A 23,178-nucleotide genomic window follows, 5' to 3' on the forward strand; every position below is an offset into this window, starting at 1 on the left:
CATTCTTTGCAACTATATTTCATTCTATACTATAAAAGTTTCAAAGAGACAACAGGGCATCAAATGTGGAACTTTCACACAAAGAACTTGCATCTCTCTTCAGCTTTCAGTGAACAGATTACAGTGTTATTATTCCACCTGGTTTTAAGACTGACCTTTTGAAAAAATTATTTCAAACTGGCTTTTGAAAATGGCTTGTAAAGATTTTTTTCTTTTTGTATTTCTAAAAGTTTGTAAAGAATATCTCTTGCTATACACCACTTTGGGAACCAGGTTAGGCAGGGAAGTAATGGACAAATACTTTAATATAATCAATATACTGTATAAAGTGAAGGTGGAGGCAGTAACGCAACTGCAATAATACAGAATCTGATTGTTTATTTACAGAATCTAGAGATTGGATTGGCTTGTTTCTAATGCAGAATTGGAATCTAAAAATTAATATCATTAGATATTATTATCTTTGTTCTTTATGGGAAGTTACTGGGATGGGAGGTTTTGATTTAAAATGGGTCTGTGTGACAGAGTATTTACATGCTCCTTCCAAAGGTAGTTTTTTTGGCTGCAGTAATGTTGCATGCTGGCATAACCAGTCATGATAATGCCCCGAAATGGAAACACAAGGAAGCTTCAGACAGTCGTCATTCTGTCAAAACCAAAACTGGCCTTTAGCCTTACACAAGTAACATGGCAACTATGTGCAGCATGTGCAGAAATCCTTTTCTTTACAGTTATTTAAATTTTCATGCTATTTTGAATTATCTGTGTGGATGAAATATTTAAAATTATTTGTTTTGTTTTGCAGTAATATATATGGATAGAGAAGTTAAAATGGAAGCACTTCCACTGGAGTTATAAGGTACAATCAACATTAACAGCATATTTCAGTTTGTTTATTTGTGTCTTGGATCCATGTGAAACAAACAGAGCAATAGCTTTTGAAACCTTTCAACGTCTTTCCCCAATGCCGATAAGAATGCTAACACTTTGTCCTAGCTTTTCTGCTGCTAGCACAAATCTGTCTTGCACAGAGAACATCTCCCCTCTTCCCTTAAAGCACAAAGTGGTATAGTAAGAAAGCGCAACTACACCACTATTTTTAGAACAGGAATGATATCGCCACCAGCAGAGCACTTCATGTTTGCTTGCTTGGCTGCATTCAGGCCCTGCCATGTGAGGTGATAATGTCCAGCTTTTAAGTCTGTTTGAGATGATTAGCTCAAATTCAAAAGGTGTAGACAGAGGGGAAACCAAGCCAGTCTTGTCTCATTTTATCTTATCTATCCCAAGTTATCTTATTTATGCTAAGCAATTGGGGCAAGCAGAAATTCCTACTGAGAGACAAAACTGGATGATTGGAATGTGGAGCATGATCCTATCTCTTGGCCTGCCACTTTTTTTCTTTCTTTCTTTTTAAAAATTTTCAACATACTTAAATTATTATTGTAAACTGCATTGCAGTGGGACTAACTACCAAACAGAAATAGACATAGATATAAAAGCACTTCCATTGGGAATATGTTAATCAGAAAGAGAGAGTAAAGAAAATGATAAAGAGAACCTGACATTTCTTTCAAAAACACATCTGTAGGACAGCAGGTTGTCTACACCACTAGTGTATATACTCCTTTTATGGTACACTCAAAATGACATTGCAAAACCAAGCCCAGATGCTACAATAAGATTGTCACCTTTCTTTGGAAAAATATAAATGAAAACATATACAAAGTCTGTGCACTGAAGCTGCAAAACTCTGACTTAGCCACATAAATCTTTTGTGCTAAATACAGTTGTTAGCCCCAACTAAACTAGACATTTAATATCAACACTTAATAGTTGTTGTTGTCTGCCTTCAAGTCATTAATGACTTACAACAACAACCCTAAAGCAAACCCATCACACCATTTTCTTGGAAAGATTTGTTCAGAGGGGGTTTTTCTTTGCCTTCTTCTGAGGCTGAAAGAATGTGACTTTCCCAAGGTCACTCAGTGGGTTTCCATGGCTGAGCAAAGATTCAAAACCTGGTCCCAAAAGTTGTAGTCTCAACATTCAACCACCACACCACGTTAGATCTTAACACTTAGGCCTCATTAATTCAGTGGATATACTCTCTCTGAAAGTAATAATTGCATTTGGCCCTTTCATATGAATTGTTCACTTTTATCTAAGTCATCTTTTGTGACTTACCATGATCTTAATCAAATTAACTATGGTTTATTCTCATACATTTCAGCACAATAGATTTGTTGACCTACATACAGGTTCTAAACCACATTAGCTCAAAAAGAACTATGAACCCTAATTTGCTATAACTAAACACTTAATTCTGGTATAGTGGAAAGAATTATTTGCATTGTTCACAGTGCTGCTACAGCAAAGTGATCAAAACCAGAAATGTGCTGGCACCAAACTAAAAGGCCCTTATAATTGCCATGTTTCAAATTCCATTTAGTCAGCCCATAGCAAAGAGGCTGCAAAACTCTTTAATAAACCATAAAACCAGAGGGGAGAAAAATTAGGTCATCTTGTCCATCCTCCAACACAGTAAACTGGCATTCTCTATTGTGCTGTTGAATACTTGTGTCTAGTCAACTTGTAAATGATTCAAGTGATGGGATTTTTCACTAGATCTCTAGGGAAACAGTCGCATAGTCTACTAGGGAATGCTTGGCTGTTAATGTCTCCCCTTCCTATTTACCCACTTTAGAAAGGACTTTATGCTTTGCATTATTTCATCCCTTTTGACAACAATAATTCTTGATTTTTGTCCTAGGATACTTCGCTCTACAGCCAGCATGGTTTAATGGTTTAAGCATTGGACAAGGACTTGGGGAGACCAGACTGTGAATCCCTGTTTGGCCACAGAAACCCAGTGACCTTGGACAAGTCACACCCTCTTAGCCTTAGAGGAAGGCAATGACAACCCTCCTTGAAATAAATCTTGCCAAAAGATACCCATTATAGTTTTGCCTTAGGATTGTCATATGGAAACAATTTGAGGGTATGCAGCAGATAATTGCCTCTGTTAACCATCCTCCTCTTCCAAAAAAAAGAAAACTTCAGTGCTTTACAGAGCGCCCAAAAAGGACACTCTGCCGGCGCCCGTGATTGCTGCGCCAGAGAACCACAGCGGACAAACCGCGCGGTTCCCCGGCACAGCAAAAAGAACCCGGAAAAAGCGGGTTCTTTTTGCGTCACAGAAATAACGTCGCAAGGTGCCAATGGTGCACTTGCAGTGTCATTTCCGTGTCACGACGTGCAGACGCTAAGCGTCTGCGATGTCAAAATGGCGGCGCCCATGTGTATAGGGTGCCTCCATTTTGTACGTGCTCGGCATGTACTAGGGTTGGGGCGTCTGGAAAGGACGCCCCTTCCTAACCCTAGTACGTGCAGAGCACGTACTTTTGGCACATGTGGAATGTGCCCTCATTACTGCTGGCTCTTGCTACTGCTTGCTTGTATCTATTTTCAGAGACAAATAAATAAAAAAATATACTACTTACAACAACAGTGAATTTTGGCTATGTAAAATCAATTTCTACATCTTGCAATAGATACAGAAATTTCTGCATCTTGCAGCAGAATTCAAAATTTCCACAAATATAGACAACCAATAAAAAATATAAAAATACAAATGCAGACTAATTGTCTACTTGGGGAACAGATTATCTGCAACAATAGCAAACTTCAAAACCCCTATTAATTGTTGTCATATCTGTCCCATTCAGAATCATAAGGCTAGAATCTCTTCCACCTCAAGGGCCATCCAAGTCCAACCCCCTGCAAATAGGCCAATTTCTACAGAGAAGGTTTGCCACTGCCACCCTCTGAGGCTGAGGGAGTGTGACCTGTCCAAGGTTACCCAGTGGGTTTCCATGGCCAAGTGGGAATTTGAATCCTGGTCTCCAGAGTCATACAGCAACACTCAAACCACTACAGCATGCCACCTGTCACCCCATTTTGAATACATTTATATTACTGCAATATCAAATGTGTAAATACATATCTTATATCAACATGCTGGCTGTGTTCATACAATATTACTGTATAAAAATTCTGCAATCCTGGGTAGCTGTGAATGAGCTGCACGCTAGTACAGACAGCCTGTTCATTCTTGATTTGCTCCTTCCTGCTTTACAATCACTGAAACAACAAGAAACTGAAAACTTGGTATACTGTCCAAATTAAGTATCCTAGCTTGTTCTTCCATTTACAGCTGAGGATTGAAAGGAGTGAAAGAAAGGATTTGTTCTTGTTTTATGGATTTTGGCTTGGCTTTTGAGTATCCTTTAGACAGCATGCTAAGCTTTAAGGTTCTGGTCGATTTTGCTCCTCTCCTGGGGAGACGAACTAAGTCAGAATTTTTCTTACATCAGCATGCAACTCATTCATTATTAGCCAGGAAATTATTAGCTAGAAAAAGGCAGCTAGTAAGAGACAGTGTGGTGCAGTGGTTTGAGCATTGGACTATCACTCTAAAGAACAGGGTTTGAATACCCACTTGGACATAAAATACTTTGGGTGATCCTGGACAGGTCACATTCTCTCAGTCTCAGAGGATAGAAATGGCAAACCCCCCTGAACAAATCTTGCCAAGAAAAACCTTTGAAAGGTTCACCTTAGGGTCACCATGTCAAAAATGACTTGAAGGCACACAACAACAAAGGCAGCTAGTGTGAAAGTTCAACATCACCTGTTAATTCCAAATTGATTGTCTTTAAGCTCATTAACTAAAACATCAACTCTTTGGCTATGAAACACAATAAGGCCATAGCTATCTTTTCTCATATTATTACTCATACTATTCTCATACTATTACTGATACAATCTGCTACTGCTATCATACTTTTGCTTCAGACACTCTCTAGGTTAAGGTAAAATAACAATCTTGTTTCACTACATTATCAAGACCACATCTTTAGCTATCTGTATCTCTCTAAGGAGTTTATCACACTGGGGCTAATTTTTTCATTAAAGAACGATTAAAGCACATTTAAAGCATCCTGCAAATAAAGTGAAAATGGCAAGTACGTAATTGCACAAATGATTATCACACGCAATTGTACAAATAAAGTGATATCATAAATGCATTGGCGCTGAAATCTCAAAAGTAAAAAAATGTGTGTTAATGCTTCTTTGTGACCACTTTAATGGTGGGTTTTTATGACATTGTGTGAAATTGTTTCATGTAATTACATGATTTTTACCAGGATATTAATAGGATAAACTCCTAACTCTTGCCCTTCTTAATACCTTGAAAACAGAGGCATGAATACAACAATAACTTTCAATGATATTTTTCCATTTGTATTAAAATATTTCTTATGTCTCATTATGTTTGGGGTTTTTTAACAAACATTTCTTCAAAACATTGTACTGAACAACAATGGAGTAATACTGTAAATGTAACAAATCTCTTTTTCACATGAAGATCTGAACTGGGAATAGTAGAATATTAGTTCTAATTTTGGCCTGCAATGCAGAATGACCTTGAGTAGGTACCTCACTCAACTCTCCCCCCATCTATCCTTTGTCTATGTTCTATTTTTATAGTAGATCTCTTCAAGGCAGGTACTACTGTGTACTGTATTTATAGGGTATTTTGGATCACAGCCTCTTTTTTATTTCAAAAAAACCTTCTATTCAGCAATACTTATACATTTGGAAACTATTCAAATTCTGATAGTATATTTTCTGCTTACTTTTGGATTGCCTCTTAATACATCTCAGCTGCTTATACAGGCAAAAATTCGGTCCTTGCACAGTGATTTTGAAGTTGGGCAAGTCAGTTACAAAAATAGCCTATGTCTGAAAGTAGAATTATGCACTAAGACACTGTTGTGTTAAAGGAGAAGAGCACTTGGGTACTTGGCATTTTGAATAGAAGACTTCAGGAATCTCAGAATAAACAGTATAAAGAAACAATAGGTAGAGCATGGATCTCAGATTTCTTGAATTAGTTAATATAAGAAAAGAGCAAAGAGTTGGACAGAATCAATTGACAGGGCATGGTCTTACTGTAAACAATTCCTATGGGGTCTCAGGTATGGCAAATTCAAACCAGTAGAGGGCACTGAAGTAAACAGATGTAGGAGCATGCGCGATTAACACAATTTAACCATGGGAGAAGGAAACTTTCCTTCTGTGTGATAATCTCCAATGTTACATATTATTATTACAGTATTATTATTATTTATTTATACCCCACTCTTCAGCCAAAAGGCTATCATGTTGTGCAAAAGAGAGGGAAACAAACATGACAGTTAGGAGCTTTACCTTTACCTTCCTCTTAGGTTGAGAGAGTGTGACTTGCCCAATGTCCCCCAATGGGTTTCCTGAATGAGCAGGGATTTGAATCCTGATCTCCAGAGTCATAGTCCGATGTTTAAACTACTACACTATGCTAGCTCTCAAGACAAGTCCAGGTACGTTTGTCTTGTTGCGTAGAACAAATTGTCTTTGGCTACCATACTCTCTCACAGCCTTAGAGGAAGACAAAGGCAACCCCTGTTTTTGAACAAATCTTCCAAGAAAACCCTATAATATATAACCTTATGGTCATCATAAGTCAGAAATGACGTGAAGGCACAAAACAGCAACAAACCATTTGTCATTAGTGCTGGCCGGTGGAGTCTTCCCAATGGTGAGAGGGCTGTTATGTACTAAAGATAATGAGAAGGAATCCTGCATAGGCCAGAGTGACCAGAATTTTTCCAATCAAATGGCTTGGGTCCTAAATGGCTTGGGTCCAGGATACCTAAAGGACCGCCTCTCCCCGTACATTCCGCCTCGCACCCTCAGAACGTCTGGGTAGCAATTACTGAAGGTCCCTGGGGCTAGATTATCCTCCACCACACGGAGGACATTTTCCACTGCTTCCCCAGCCCTTTGGAATACGCTGCCCACCGAGCTCCACTCGACTACCACCCTGGCCCAATTCAGGAAGGACCTGAAAACCTTCCTGTTCCAACAGGCATTCCCCGACTAAAATCCTGTGGGCCTCCCTCCTCTTTCGTGGCCAAGAGGTTGGGCTAATGGGGCATTTTAGCCTGTTTTTTTATTGTATTGGTTGATTGATTTGTATGTATCTATTCTGTTTTAACTATTTGTTGTAAGCCGCCCTGATCTTGGGAAGGAGCGGGGTACAAATAAAAACTTTATTTATTTATTTTATTATTAAATCACAGCTGTTCTAAATTAAGACTCTACATTAAAAGTAGGCTCTACAGCACTGACCAACATGTCTTAACTTATTATATTTGTTTCAGCTTGTCGATATGGATGTGTTGCTTGGGCTACCATTTGTGGGGTTTGTTGAGCCAAGTTTGTTTTGAGCAAAAATGCAAGGGTAATGGTATAGGAAGGAAACAGGCTGATGTACAGCTGAGCATCTGAGGAAGGTTCAGCAAAGACCAACATATTTTTAATGGTGTCACAGGCCCATACTAGGAACTGTTAGATGTTTTTCATGTGTCACACTGAGACATCTTCCCCATGAGGTCAGAGCCTCCCCTCTCCCGCTACAACATCTCAAGCACTGTTACAGTGCCTACTTAATTGTGATAAAATGTGTGCAGCTGAGGGCACTAGGCTTACTACCAGTGTTGATCCACCTGACGACAACTGTGGCTTTCCAGAAATGGATGGGGACAGGGCATCATGGATGGATAGTAATTCCATGCCTCAGGTAGACAATGCTGCACAAGTGACATGGGACAAACAAGCAGGAGAGAGTCAAGAAAAATTAAGAAAAGGAAGCCTTGGTTGTAAACAGTGATGAGAACCAAGTCAGGTTTTCTTCCATGGGAGATGAGTGGAGGAAACTGCACTAGGAGGTAATTTAGAAGGTGAGGCAGCATAGCGAACGCTTCGATTTCTATTAGTATTTGCCCTCTCTAGACCAAGGTCATGGGTATGAAATATTTAGCTTTCTTAAGGATTGAGGAGATGCTGTGGCTTTGAAGACTATTTATAAGCCAGAGATTTTTTTCACATCCATATTCTCATTATATATCCCTGTGTTGGTGTCCCCTCTCCTAGCTTTTAAAATGACAACATGAGTCACAGTGTTATGTGTAGCAAAGCAAACCGGTTGTATCTTAACATTTTAGCTTAAAGACCCAGGGATAAAACAGAGCAATTCTTCTTCCATTATAGCTGACTACGATTTCTGACAGAGACACATGGTCTGTCATACAGAGCTGTTCTTCTAATACCAATAATCCTTAATAGTTCAAGGAAAATCGTTTTTTAAAAATGGAATTCACAAGTGCCTCTCATACCTAATTCCTCCTTTCCCCCCAATTCCAACTATCTGCTGATCCAGTTTTTTTCAACCAAAAGTGCAATAAAATCTAAGATCTAAACAGCACTGTGAAAGAAGGTCAATTGAAAAGCAACCTAGCTTATTTCTTATTACTGTTTTAGTACTTCAGTTTCAATTTGCACAAGATTTTTGCAGTATTTGAGTAAAACCTTCAGACTACGAGCACAGTAATGGGGGGGGGAGGACACCCTTCTGTGAAACATTTAGAAAGTGTTTCAGAAGGTTACAAAAGAAAAATCAATAGTAGAGTTACTCCAAACTAAAAATAAGCTTTTAAATAAAAATCCAGTCACAACTTAGAAACATTTTGCTTGCTTTAGTCTACTGGCACTTCTTGCGTTGTGTGCAAAAATGACAACAGAGCAAAACCTGCCTGAGCAAAAGAAGTTCACAAGAACCCTGTCTCCTGTCTTACAAATTACCGCTATATTCATATCAAAGAGGTATGACAGATCTGATGTTACCCCAAACTGGTTTACTTGTAAATTTAAGTCCAACTGAGTTATTTCACTACACAGTGAACATGCTTAAGAATGTAGCTTCACAATGTAATCCTATCGCATTGCACTCAGCAGGGCTAATTCTAAGAAAAGTGTACAAAGGATGGAAGAATCTCCAACATTTGTTTAATTTTTTTTAAAAAAAAATTATGATTAGCTACAGGAGAACAGTCTGATAAGTATTTATGGCTGTCAAATTTGTAAGCCATGCATTTTGTTGGGGTGTTTGGGCAAGATGCCATCAATGAATTTTCCTTCCTGTTCTGGCCCTTACCAGTGTTGCTCCTTCTCCTTGGGACTGATCTCTTCTCCATAGCCCCTTGGAGGGTGAAAACAAAGCAAGTCTGACCGGCTATTGAATCTTCTTGTTCTATCTCTCTGCTTGTTTTATTAGCAGAGGGCAGGTAAACAAAAAGCAACAATAAGGAGGAACAGGATAAGATCGCTTCAGGGATTGGTATTGGAACAGTGAGACCTGGGACAAACATTTCACTATCCTACTCAAAACTATTTTTTTCTAGAAATGGTTAGCTATGCTATGTTCTGTTTGTTGGATAGTGAGTTAGGAGACCTCACTGTAATTCTGTATGTGATAGATTTAGATTTGTCTTACACCTTCCTTCAGATGGGATCTTTAGTGTGTAACAAAACATTATGCAGTGCACTGAATGTTGAATGGATGCCATGCTATGCTCTAATTATCAGTCACAGAGGTTTTCTAACATGCCTTTTATCTCAATATTCCAGACGGTTCAGGACTAGATTCTGTTGGTATAACTAGGGGTGGGAATCATACTGCCCTCCAGGGATGTAGCCAAGGGGGGGGGGATCTGGGGGTCCAGACCCCCCCCTTCCATTAGAAAAATGAATGGTGTGTGCTGCTGCGCCGCCGCACTCAAGCCCCATTATAATGGAGGCACTTAGTCTGGACCCCCCCCCCTTCCTAAAATCCTAGCTACGTCCCTGTGCCCTCCAGATGTGCTGGCCTGTAACTCACAACATTCCTCACTACTAGCTATGCCTGCTGGGAGATGCAGTCCAACAAGATATAAAGGGCCACACAATTCCCATCTTTAAATGATAAATTAAATGATAAACCAACTAAAGTTTGCTGAAAGCATGCAACACTGTATTACAGGGAGGCATTTATAATACTATTCCTTCAAAAGATTACCCAATTTTTGCTTCTCAGACAACTAGTGCATCACTTTTCTCCTTAGAGCCCTCTGCTCCAATGCTCACAGTGACAACCATTAGTAATGGCAGGACCTAGAACAACAAGCCTGCAGGACTCCGGCTGCCAAAGCTATACGGATGAACCAGACTATTTCTTCCTCCAGCTTTCTTTGTTTTTTCTCTAAGATGTCAAGAGCACTGGGGGGAAAAGAGTTTTTGCCACTACATGTCTGATAAGGTTATCTTCACATAACAAAAGCACTATGCTGACTATCATAATAAAAGATTTCATGTTCTTTTAAGTTTTATAGCTTTTAAAAATATGAAGGTCTAGCACCACCTCAAAGACTACAGACTAAAACCAATGTTCAGTGCCTATCAGATCCATTTAAATGATTCCATAATTCACATGTATGCAAGTTCTATAGATTTTGTTACAATCTTAAAAGTGAATAAAATATACTTTTTTAAAATGACAGACATGGCTAAAAATTCTAATTAACTGCTGAAATCTAGTATGGAGCAAGTAAACAAAAAAGCAGCCTTTTCTTGAGGTCAAGAAATTCACTTGCAATTTTTCTCCTCTTCTCTCTCCCCACATACTTTTCTGACTGTATTTACAGCTTGTCTTCCTTTGGTAAAATAAAACCATTAAAGCAACAACACAATCTAGTGAAATACGGATAGCTTACGTCTAGCTACAAATAGAAAGTTATTCAAGGCTTAGGATACCATTTTGAAATACAGTACTGAGAAATGAGCAATGTCATGGCATCTTGCTTAACTTCTACACAGTTAATAGTTTTCAGAAATGAAGAAGCTGATGTATCTTTCCCCATAGTAATACTTAGTACAGTGGCTTCAGTGCCTATGTACAAAATATTGAAGTACACCAAAGTTTTCAATGTATTTGCAAAACAGCTGTAATTTTGTGTTAAGAAATCATTCTTAATCGCTACCACACACATCACTCTAACAATAATTCTGTTGTAATACAATCAGAATTCTAAACTGCACTGACTTCAAACCATATTCCTATGTCTTCCTTATAATGGTGCTTTTCAAATCATATTAACCATGTAGTATCATATAAAATGCTTTGTCCTGTGAAAGATCTCTGCAAGCAACCTCCTGTCTTTTTGCTTCAGCTTCTCTGTACCCTGTTTGTATAGGAATACTAATATCAACGTTTTTTGTTAAAGGAATACTGCATTCTAAATTTAGTTTTACAGAATGGATATAAGAAAGTTACATTAACACCAAGACCAAAACAAAAAACAAAACAACCCACAACTTAACATTGTTACTAGGATATTCTTCAGGGAGAGTAAACCAACTGTTTAATCACATTTTTTATCAAATAGTAAAGTTTTCAGAATATTAACTATATGGGTAAAAGGTTACCAGAAAATGTGACAGTTAACATCACGTTCATCAGTTGTCAGTATTTCATCTCAATTTTGTGTGCAGCTGTGGACAAACAAATACTAATTCATCTCTAGTTGCTGACCTTTCAAAATATCTCATTTACTGAACACGTACTATGTACTGTATTATGATAAAAAGATGGATCAGACGGTCTGTCTCACTGCCCCACCCTAACTTCCTTGAGCCAAAGTGATGTCATGTCCAAAGGAGCACTTAAGACTTCATTGCTACAATTCTAGTTGTTTCTATGGTCTCCACCCTCTCCCTCCACAACTTCAGAGCAACTAAGATCCCCTAAGTTATCCTCCAATTTGGCAAATGCTGCATGTAATAATAGCGAATTTTGCACGTCAACACTTCCCTTAATACAGGAATGGTTTACAAATGAGTCCAGTCAAAGTGACACCAGTGCTATCACCAATATAATTAAAAATATTGCAAAATGTTTACTTTTCACCCACAAAATGTATTTAAGATGCTGTCTTCTGTCTAACCTATTGCTACTGTCACTACTACCATAATAGCCACACTAGGTTACAAGTAAATTGATGACTGAGCTTTGCAAGCAAAAGCTAACAAAACAGACTCATCATCGCTGTCTTCATTCCAGTCACCAATATTGCCTCTCCATATTTTGACTTATCAATTTTATTTCCACTTTAGAGCTTTAGGTTCCATTCAGTGAGGTTATAAAGTTCACAGTTTAGGGTATATTAAGTTTACATATGTTGCATACTCACATACACACCCTTGGGAGTAAGCCTCATTCATTTGAAAGGAGTTTACATTTTCACTAGACACATATCACCTACTACTCCCAAATTTAAAAGAAAGTTGAATCTGAATGGAAGTTAACAGTTATGAGATGAGTGGATTAACAAGAGATACTATTTACTTCTAAGTTTCTATACTATGCTGAATACTAATGGAAGACCTACAAAGTGATACATGTAAAGCTGTACTAGCCTTTAAATGACACCAGTTAAATTCAACATTTCAGAAGAACAAAACCAATAAACTAATTTACAATCCTATGCTTGTCAGAGATTTCAACTAAGGCTGAGTAACAGAAGACATGAGTATTAATTCTGCATTCATTCTTTTAAGAAAGTGGTTCAAACAACAACTAACTATGAAACTGATCTGGGATATGGCCAAACCCTCCTCGCACCATTCCAGAACAAAAATACTCTTTGAGCTGCAACCAAACTATGACATTAAAGACCATATGTATTAGTCCTCCAAATGCAACTTTAACTTACATCAAGATTAAGCCAAGTGTAAACTTTTGATATAGGAAGCAATGAGACAAACTACAAAAATGACACTCGGTATGCCACTTTTTTTAAACACACACACACACACACTAAAATGTTAATAAATACAAAATATAACCCAACTTAGTCTACCATGCAAGGTCTGCAGATCATTTTTTTTAAAGTCAGACAGGAACCTACATACATACCCCAAGACAGGACTAAATACAGATGTGACAGAAAAACCAATGAAAATGTGTTTGGCATTCCTGTTTTGTAGGCGCAGCACAGCCTCTCCTAAAACATTGAAATCCTTTCTCACTCTCTCTCTCTGTGCAACCAATAGGCTGGATAAAACTCCTTTTTGCACCTAGAGGATCTATGAAACATGTACAGAAATCACTGCAGAAATCACTGCATCCAATAAACCTTGACAAGCAAAGCACTGAGTCATTCTTTCAAAGTCGCACTGACAACACCAGGAGGGGGAAAAAAGTAGTGCTTCTGTTGCTCTGGTTTAGGAGTCCCTGCTTTCCTCCAAAGGCTTTGTAAGTTTGCCTGGCTCCTCTCTCCTCCTTCCTCCCCCTCCCCATCCTATATGCCTGATGAATACCAGCTGTTTCCCTCGATCTTGCTGCTTCTGCCCAGCCGGTGCCTCTCCTGGTCTGTCCCAACTTTAGACTCCTCTGCACAGCCCAGAGCCATCCAGCCATCAGGGGACCTTGGGACTGGAAAGGCAGGCAAAGGGAAGAGGAGGAGGCGGAGGAGGAGACAGGGCGCTTCCACTGCAGAGGTCCAGGTCTCCAATTTACTACATAACCACACCCACCGCATTGCAGAAGCCATGAGCTGGGGAGAGGAGAAGTGGGGGGGGGGGAGAGAAGGAGGGAAGAAGGAGGCACAAGCAGCAGCCCAGGGAAAGCAGGCAAGGAGGGGGAGACCACAGGAAGCAGCCCCTGACAACCACAGGCCTGTCTTTGCAGACTTGGCAACAGAGAGGGCAACCTGGAGGGAACGCTCCCCCAGGTAAGCAGCAAAGCAGAGGGAAGAACCACAACCAGCACAACCACAACCACCATGGATGAGGGGGCATCCCAAAGAACAACAAGGCCATAGCAGGAAGGGAGCAGCCACCACAAGCGGCTATAAAGGGCCCATCCAAGGAAGGTGGATGGAGATGGTTTGGTGGAATGACAATAGAATGGAGGCTGGAGGTCCTCCAGCTAAGGCCAAAAGTACCAGAGATCTTGATGAAGAACCTCCATGTCTTCAGCTTATAGCAGGCCCTCTCTGTGGTTTGAGCACTGGAGACCTGGGTTTCATTCCCAGCTTGGCCAAGAAACCCACCTTGGACAAGTCACACTCTCTAAGCCTGGCAGGAAAAGCAAGGGCAAACCTCCCCCAAATAAATGTGGTATAGGAAACCCCACGAAAAGTTCGCCTTAGGGTTGCCATAAGTTGGAAACAACTTGAAGAGACCCCCCTGACTTGAACAACCCCCCCTGACATCACCACTGAAGTTGAGAGAAGTTTGGGGTGTCTTGGTTAAGAAACCAAAGCAACTTTTTCATACTAATGTACATCCCCATACCCCCCCCCCCCCCCATCATTTCCCTTCATCCTCATTGTCCCCTCACCAAGGAACAAAGAAGGTACAAGAAAGTGGGGAAAAGCAGTCTCCTTTCCATGGATGGGTCTTCCTTGGGTGGTCCTTTTATAGCTGGTCCTGGTGACAGCACTCTTCATCCATAGCTTCTTCTTCATGCTACATCCCTGCATCCCCCCCCCCTTCAAATTTCAATCCCCTTCATCCTCACTGTCCCTCCACCAAGGGATAAGAAAGGTGCAAGAGCTGAGTGGAGGAAACCAGCCTCCTTTCCTTGGGTCCCTAGTGGTCCTTCCATCATAGCTTCTCCTGGTGGCTGCTCTCTTCATCCATAGCTGCTGCTTGTTACTACATCCCTGTGCCACCGCCGCCTCCAAAAACTTCATTCTCCTTCCTCCTCACTGTTCCCAGCAAGGAACAAGGAAGGTGCTAAAGTGTGTGGAAACCAGCCTACTTTTTGTGTATCTCTACTGGTCCTTCCTTGGATGGACCCTTTATAGCCGCTTGTGGTGGCTACTCTCTTCATCCATAGCTGGGCGCCTGCAGGAAAGGAGACTGAGAGTCCTCCAGCTAAGGCCAAAAATACCAACATCTAAGGAGGATGGAGAGGCCTGAGAGTGGTGAGGATCCTTGCTCAAGAGCCACCTGGAAGGGCCACCAGGAGGGCTGTGTCCCCAAGCCAACCTGCCCCCCCTCCATCCAATATACAGACAGGCAAAGGTGGGGGAAGGAAGGCTAGACAGGCAGGAAGGGCAAAGGTGGCTCTTGATCCACATGGGCTTGTTTGTTTGCTGACTGGGCTTTAGGTGACCTTCTCTTTCAGCCAGTGGATTTCAGGGCAAAGCTGGGGTTGAGTAGGGAGGACAGGGTGGGAACCAAATGGAATGTTGGGACCGAACTCAAGGATATAATGGGCCCTTGGTATCTGCTGGGGTTTGATTCCAAGACCAAAATCCATGGATGCTAAAGTCCTGTGACATTCAATGGCATAGTGAAATGGTGTCAGTTATATAAAATGACAGGAAAAAAGATTCCACCTCAACATTAGGAAAAACGTCTTGGTAGTAAGAGGTGTTGAACAGTGGAATAGGCTGCCTGAGAGAATGGTGGCACCTCCTTTTTTGGAGGTCTTTAAACAGAGGCTGGGTGGCCACCTGTTGGGAGTGCTTTGACTGGGTATTCCTGCATGGAAGAGGGCTGGACTGGATGACCCCCAGGACTCCCAACTCTATGGTTCTATGAAAACCAAGGTTTGCTTTTGGGAATGCTTATCTTTTTGAGATATTTCCAAGCTATGGACTCAGTGATTCCCAAACTCTGGCCTTCCAGGCTCCCAGAATCCCAGACCACCGACCAAGGCTGCATCCAGACTGGAGAAATAAGGTGGCTGGACACTTTAACTGCCCTGGATCCAAGCCATGGAATTCTGGGAACTGTAGTTGGCTGTGGTGCCAGAGCAAAGGCTTCTAGAGGCTGAAGTCCAAAACACCTGGAGGGCCAGAGTTTGGGCATCACTCTGTGGATATGGAAGACCGACTGTCTACTTCTGGACAGTTTGCTCTTGGCTGGGCTTCAGCAAGCAGCTCTGGCCTCCATCCACTTCCAAGCAGGAGGCGCTGGAGCAGAGCCACTACTGGAGCAATTCAGACAGAGGCGATCGCACGTTCAACACACGATAAAGCCTTCCTCGTAAGGCCACCCAAACACTCAGAAGCTCAAAACTAGATAGAGAAATCCCTGCTTCTTAGCCCTGCTCAAAATGGAGGATATTGTAGGATCCCTCCTGGGCAGAAGGCGGGAATGGAGGATGGATTCCTGGAAAAGGAGGACACCTGGTCACCCTGCTCCAAATAGATGACACTTTGGGACTTCCTCCTGGACTGAAGGTTGAAATATAGGAGGTGTCCTTGAAAAGGAGGGCACCTGGTCACCCTGGTCCTGGTCTAAATGGGGGACACTTTTGTCCTCCTGGACTGAAGGATGAAATAGAGGAAATATGGAGGAGGCCTGGTCGCCTTCAAACACGGAGGACACTTTGGGGCTCCTCCGGGGCATGGAGGACAGGTGTCCTGGAAAGGGAGGATGCCCAGGCACAGTGCCCCAAACCCCAGCCTTTTCCTAACTCCAGGGCCTCAGTCTCACCAGAGCCAGCCCCTCAGAAGAGACAAGCCACAGCAGCAGCAGCAGCAGCAACCACCCTCTGTGGAACTTAACCCGGGTCGATCGCGCACAGTGACTCCTCCCTTTTAATCAATCTCCCGGGCCTCTCTTTGGCAGAGAGTGATGTAGAGCCACCCCATTCCCTGACTCAGAGAGAGAGACACACACACACAACTGGGGACTTTAAAAATGGCTCCTGGAAGATGAAGGGCAAGAAAAAAGCGGGATCAACCCGGATCCTCCCTCCAGTGCGGATGCAGCCCCATTTGAGGAGGATCGGGAAAGAGAGAGCCATGTATAGAGGCATGCAAGAGGAGGAGGAGAAGTCTGGGTCTACCTTGGTTCCCCAAAGGCGCCGGAGCCCAAGCCAGCAGCGTCAGAGGGACGTGCAGCATCTGCATCTGCAGCCTCAGCCTCAGCCCAGAAGGACCAGCCCTCCTCCTCCTCCGCCTCCGCCTCCACGAAGGCACTCAGCAAATCAGAGGCAGGCGCCAAGCCAGACCCCCAAAGAGGAGGCATCCCCCGCCTCCTGCTGCCACTCTTCTGCCTTCTCCTCCTGGAAAGAAGTAGGCCAGGGGGGCTCAAGGAGGAGGAAAGGATATACTCTGTGTGTGTGTGTGTGTGTGTGGAGAGAGAGAGAGAGAGAGAGAGAGAGGCAGCAACAGCAGCAAGAATACATTGTATATATACTGTGTATATATAGAGGGGGGGGGGGAGATGCCTGGGTCTCTGGTCCCAAGCTTTTTGCTGCAACTCTTGGCAGCAATGATAGCCTGCCTCATCAGGGTCTCCAGATGATGATGATGATGATGATGATGTCCTCCTTTGCTGCCCTCCTCAAGGTGACCAGGCCCTGATCCTCCACTTCAGCCTCCTGCTCAGGAGGGATCCCCCAAAGGGCAAAGAAGCATGGATGGGCATTTCTAAGAGTGTTTTGTGACTGACCAGGCGTCCTCCTTTTCCAAAACATGTCCTCCATTTCAACATTACATCCAGGAGGGAGCCTCAAAGATCCTCCATTTGGAGGAGGGCTAAGAAGCATGCGTGAAGATTGCTAGGAGTGTTTGTTTAGCTCAGGGTGACCAGGTGGCCTCCTTTTCCAAAACATCTCCTCCATTTCAGCATAACAACAACAACAATAATGATCATGATGATGCTAATAATACATTTTATTTATATCCTGCCTTTCCAGAAGGATCAAGGCAGGTTACAACAGAACACATAAATGCATAACACAAACATAACTAAAATTATGTATCTCCTCATTCCTTACGTTAAAACTAAAATACCAACATTATTGTATTATATTTAACACAGCCAGTATAGTGTAATGGTCTGAGCGTTGGACGATGACCCTGGAGATCAGAGTTCAATTCCCCACTCCAGCATAAAAACCCACTGGATGACCTTGGGCAAGTCACACTCTCTCAGCCTCAGAGGATGGGCATGGAAAAACCCCTCTGAAAAAAGACCTTGCCACAAAAACCCTATGACAGGGTCAATATATGTCAAAAATGACTTGGAGGCACACAGCAAGCATTATATTTGTTGTTAATAGAGTTATATAACAAGAGTTCGTAGGGCCAGATATGCATTGCATTGGCATTCTTCACTATCCAGCTTTCACAACCATGGAAAGAAATTGGAAATATGATGGCATGGACAATCCTAACTTTAGTATTCAGTTATCTTAGGCATTTTGACCATATTGTGGGGTAATCACTACATAGAAATGGTCTTTCTGTGGGGAAAAATAATAAAAGTAAATGCCCTGACAAAGAGGTCAATAAAGGAAAAGGAAGTTTTCCTTTCAGTTTGTCACTCTGGTAAGGAGACTGACTATAGAAAGACTTTCTTATCCTTTTTACTTTTTGCTCAAACCAAGGAAAAGTATAAATTACTCTTCCACACCTAGTGGAAGAGTTTGTTCCATTAGGTGTTGGTATTACCATCAATATAATACCAAATGAAGAGAGAGGAGGAGAATTCTCTTGGAAAGAAGGTGGCAACTCACAGCTATGTGCCTATCTCCATGCAGAACAAACTGGCAGGTGTTAACATAAATAAACAATCAGATGTTGTTGCTGCTGTTGTTATTGCTCTCTCTTTCTCTGTGTTGAGTGCCTTCAAGTCATTTCCAATTTATGGCAGCCCTAAGGTGAACCTTTCATGGGGTTTTCTTGGCAAGATTGGTTCAGAGGAAGTTTGCCATTGCCTTCCCCTGAAGCTGAGAGAGTGTGACTTGCCCAAAGTAACCCAGTGGGATTCCATGGCTGAAGTGGGAATTGAACCCTGGTCTCCAGCATCCTAGCCCAACACTCAGACTTTATATTCAACATTTTCCCCTTACATTGGGATACAAAGAGGCTTATAACTATTTTTAAAAAATGTTAAAAATCCACAAAATACAAAAACACAAATAAACAATTTGAAAAATTAAAACTAGGTTAAAACATATATCAGTAAAACACAAACACATACAGCACAACCCTTAACTTGTATGCTTGTGTCCCCACTCCCATTGCAACTGATAATATCGCTCCTGGTGAATTAGGCCCTCAGTCTGAAATACTCCAGGAAGCAGCTGTTTTGCACACAGAAGGTCCCAATGTGTTCTTAATGTTCAACTGTAAACTGTAAAATGGAAAGAACTAACAGAAGAAACATCAAAAGGTGGATGTGCATTACCAAATCTTAAAGCTTACTATTATGCGTCCAGCCTATGTTGGATTGAAGACTGGGTTAAATTGGAAAATAAAAGCTTATTGCTATTGAAAAGCACACAGTTACAATTCGGTTTCCACGCATTTATGTGGTACAATAAAATCAAAGCGAACAAAGTGTTTTCACATCACTTCATAAGAAACTCTCTACTAAAAGTTTGGGTAAAAATCAAGGAACTTTTCTTCCCCAAATTACCTCTATGGGTCTCTAGCCAAGAAGCCTTATTCCAAAGGACTAGAACATATGGCTCTTCACGATGGTTAACATATAAAGAACTCCTAGAAAAAACAGGGGAATTTAAGTCCATACAACTTATGAAAACAGAAGGCCTACTGGAAGATTGGTACTTATATAGGCAACTATGGGAAAGATTCAAAATAGATAAAATAAATCTGAGTATAAAAAACCAATCTGAAATGGACGAAATATTTTTCGAAAAGAAAGGAAGACATATGTCTAAGTTTTATAAAGTTATAAACAGAAGATTTTTGGAAAAGGAAACAGTTAAAGATACAATGATAAAATGGGCAAGAGAGATCGGCAAACCTATAGAGATGGAAAATTGGGAAAAGACCTGGCGAGAGAATAGCAAGTATACACTATGTCAAAATTACAAGGAAAACTTCTTGAAGATGTACTACCACTGGTACATTTCACCGAATAAATTAAACTTAATATATAAGGCAGGCAACGCAAGATGTTGGAAATGTCAGAAACCCAATGCTAATTTTTTCCACATGTGGTGGGAATGTAAATATGCTGGTCAATATTGGAAAGAAATTCACTGTGCAATGTTAGATATGTTCCAAATTCCTATTCCTTTTGATCCCCTCCTCTTTCTGCTGAACATGACTACCACAATAATGGATAAAAGTTTAGAGAAGAAATATAGAAGAATAACTCTGTATACAGTAACGTCTGCCAGAATAGTATATGCCAGTTATTGGAAAAAACCTATAATACCCACAAAAGAAGAATGGTTTCATAAACTATTAGAAGCAATGGAAATGGACATTCTAACAGCTCGTTTGAAAAACACCCAAACAGAAACAATATGTGAAAGAGAAAAGGAATGGCTATGCGTGAAAAAGTATATAAAGGGGAAAATAATCTGATAATAAATATGTGCTTATGGCAGAAAGACTAGAGAAATAGCGAACACAAATAATAAAGAAAGATAAGGGTAAAATAGACTGAAAGTTTGGTATAATAGCTATTCTGAATAGGAGGAACCTGCAGAGCGCAGACTTTCTTTTTTTTTCTTTTTCGATATATCATATTGATGTTGAAATACACTTTGTTATTAGAGGAACTGGTGCAACAATTGAAAATTAGAGAAGAGGAAACAAATTTATACAAGATAAACAAGAATGGTGGAGATCACTATGGAAGTGTAAAATACATGATGTAAACTTTGATGTAAGATCTAAGATATGACTAACGGATGGATGAAAGCTGATATGTTCCTTTATTGTGTTGTAATATGTTTTATGTGTATGTCTTAGTTTGTTTTGTTATATGTATTTATAATAATTAAAAAAAAAAGAGAAAAAAAAATATCGCTCCTGGTGAATTAGGCCCTCAGTCTGAAATACTCCAGGAAGCAGCTGTTTTGCACACAGAAGGTCCCAATGTGTTCTTAATGTTCAACTGTAAACCTGCTTCTGTACTGTCTTACTTGACTGTCTTCAATAATCTTTCCAAGTCTGTGCTATTTTCACACTATACTAGATCACAAAATGCTGTCCACAGGGAACAAAGCATAATGACTCCATTCTTTGTGTACCCTTCCAACAATGAGATCAGGGCAGTATACAATGAATTTATACATATCTCTTTTTTTCAATTGGACTTTTAAAAAGGCAAACCTTTTTCATTACCTATTCATCACTGATTGATTCTAAAACAATTAAAATATAAGATGCAGAATATAATCACAACATTGTTTGCTCTTATTCTGAAAAGAAGTAATACCCTCCTAACTGTGTTATTTTAACAATTTTCTTTATGTGCGTGTGATGCTCATGTTTAAATGTACATCAGTGTCATAAGCAAGATAGCCCATCATTTTTTTTTCTGAATACAGATTCTAGCATTAGAAATAGTGGTTAAACTCTTATCACTGGTGGAAACCATGCAGCGCTCCAGATGTGGTTGGACAACAAATACCAGCATGTCCTACCACTGGCTATGCAAACTAGGCCTCATGGAAACTGCAGTCTAACAACATCTGGGGGGGGGGGCATATAATTCCCTTTCATGATCTAAATGCTAAATGCAATGTTAGTCCAAACAAGAGTAGTTCTTTCAACCAGGACAAAATGAACAAAGCAAAATCAGGACTCAGCAAATGCAACTGAAAAACCATGCAGGGTCAGGGGCTTCCCCACAGACAATGATCACCAATTAGCAGGAGTGATTTCCATGCTAATCCTCTTTGCAATACACAGATTAACATGGAAATCACTCCTCCCTACCCAGGGCCACACAGTGTGTGTGTGTCTGTGTGTCCAATTCTCTTTCAAGCCAGCATTCTCTGAAGATGCCAGCCACAGATGCTGGTGAAATGTCAGGGATAAACTCTTCTAGAACATGGCCACATAGCCCGAAAAATCCACAAAAAATATGGATGGCAGCCATGAAAACCTTCAACTTCACAAGAGTAGGTCTATTGAAATGAGTGAGACTTTTTAGTCAGTTATATATATTTTGCTGATTTTTGTGGGTGTACTTTCATTTAAATGAATATATGTTTTAGCTGAGGAATGGAAATCATGGGACCAGCCAGATGTTGTAAGTGTGCAATCCAGTGGTGAGGAATGATGAAAATTTTCCAATAAACCTTCTGGAAGACCATATAATCCCACCCCATGGAATCATAGCCATATCAAAGTCATAGATAGGTACTAGTGACTTCAGTGGTCTGTGAGTGTCTAATGCAGTGTTTCTTAAATAGTGGGGCGCGCCCCCAGGGGGGGCGCGAGGCTCCGTAAAGGGGGGCGCGAGGTTCTTGCTGTTCAGGCTGCCTGGCCAATGGCTGGACAGCCTGCTCCTGCTGCAGGAGCCTGCCCCAGCTCCAGTCTTCCCCATTGGCCAGCCAGCCTGAAGAGGAGAAGCTTCCTCTCTTTTGAGCCTCGCGCGGGCCCAAGGCTGGAGCCTGGAGAGGGCTTTGCAAATTGCAGGCAAGCTGCTTCCTCTTTCCCCCCCTGTTTCTCTTCCTCTTTCCCTCCTCCTCCTCTTATTCTTTTTCCTCCCCTCTTTCTCTTCCCCCTCCTCTTCCTCCTATTTTTCTTCCCCTCTTTCTCTTCCTCTTTCCCCTCCTCCTCTTCCTCTTCCTTTTCTTCCCGTTCCTCCTCCTCTTCTTTTTATCTTTTTTCCTATTCTTCTTCTTTCTTCTCCTTTTCTTCTTTCTCCTTTCCCTTCTTTTTTCTCCCCCTCCCCCTCCTCCTCTGTTGTTGTTGTTGTTGTTGTTGTGTGCCCAACTCCCCCCTTGGCCAGGCCTGCATTTCCCAACAAGAGGGAAGGCAGGACTTGTGGGGGCCATGGGGGGGGGGCTGAGAGGGAGGCAAAAGGGAGCCCAGGAGGGAGCCCATCACGCTGCATCCACACTGGAGAAGTAACCCAGTTTGGCTGGCAATGCTTTAAATCTTTTCTGACTCAAGGCTATGGAATTCTGGGAGCTGGAGTGTGTTGTGGGGACCAGAACTCAAAGCCCGACTCTTCTATGTCTCAAGGCTATGGAATTCTGGGAGCTGGAGTATGTCAGAATTTCTGGCTTATGGCAACCCTGTGGGAAACCCTCCAGGAGAATGCCTGTTCTGTTTCAAATGCTAAGCGTGCTTGTGAGTGGGACACGTAGTTTGCCGGCACAAGAGGCTGCCTGTTCTGTTTCAAATGCTAAGCGTGCTTGTGAGTGGGACATGTAGTTTGCCGGCACAAGAGGCTGCCTGTTCTGTTTCAAATGCTAAGCGTGCTTGTGAGTGGGACATGTAGTTTGCCGGC

At 41.4% G+C, this 23,178-nt stretch overlaps 1 protein-coding gene across 19 annotated transcripts in view; it reads right to left on the reverse strand.

Moving 5' to 3' along the window:
• The window catches only part of LOC121917300 (band 4.1-like protein 3), a 196,673-nt gene that overhangs the window by 105,452 nt on the left and 68,043 nt on the right, over nucleotides 1–23,178 (reverse strand). For 15 of the 19 annotated variants that reach the window (XM_042443138.1, XM_042443131.1, XM_042443144.1 and 12 more), the window contains exon 1: nucleotides 16,790–16,879. The exons of 2 other annotated variants lie outside the window; for them this stretch is intronic. The gene's annotated coding sequence lies outside the window, so the exon portion shown is untranslated. Of the gene's footprint in view, nucleotides 1–12,895; nucleotides 13,126–13,299; nucleotides 13,419–16,789; nucleotides 16,880–23,178 lie in introns of those variants that run through there. 2 more of the 19 variants (XM_042443126.1, XM_042443129.1) reach the window with 2 other exon arrangements.

Source organism: Sceloporus undulatus, unplaced genomic scaffold (genome assembly GCF_019175285.1).
Source record: "Sceloporus undulatus isolate JIND9_A2432 ecotype Alabama unplaced genomic scaffold, SceUnd_v1.1 scaffold_14, whole genome shotgun sequence".
Classification (NCBI taxonomy): Eukaryota; Metazoa; Chordata; class Lepidosauria; order Squamata; family Phrynosomatidae; genus Sceloporus; species Sceloporus undulatus.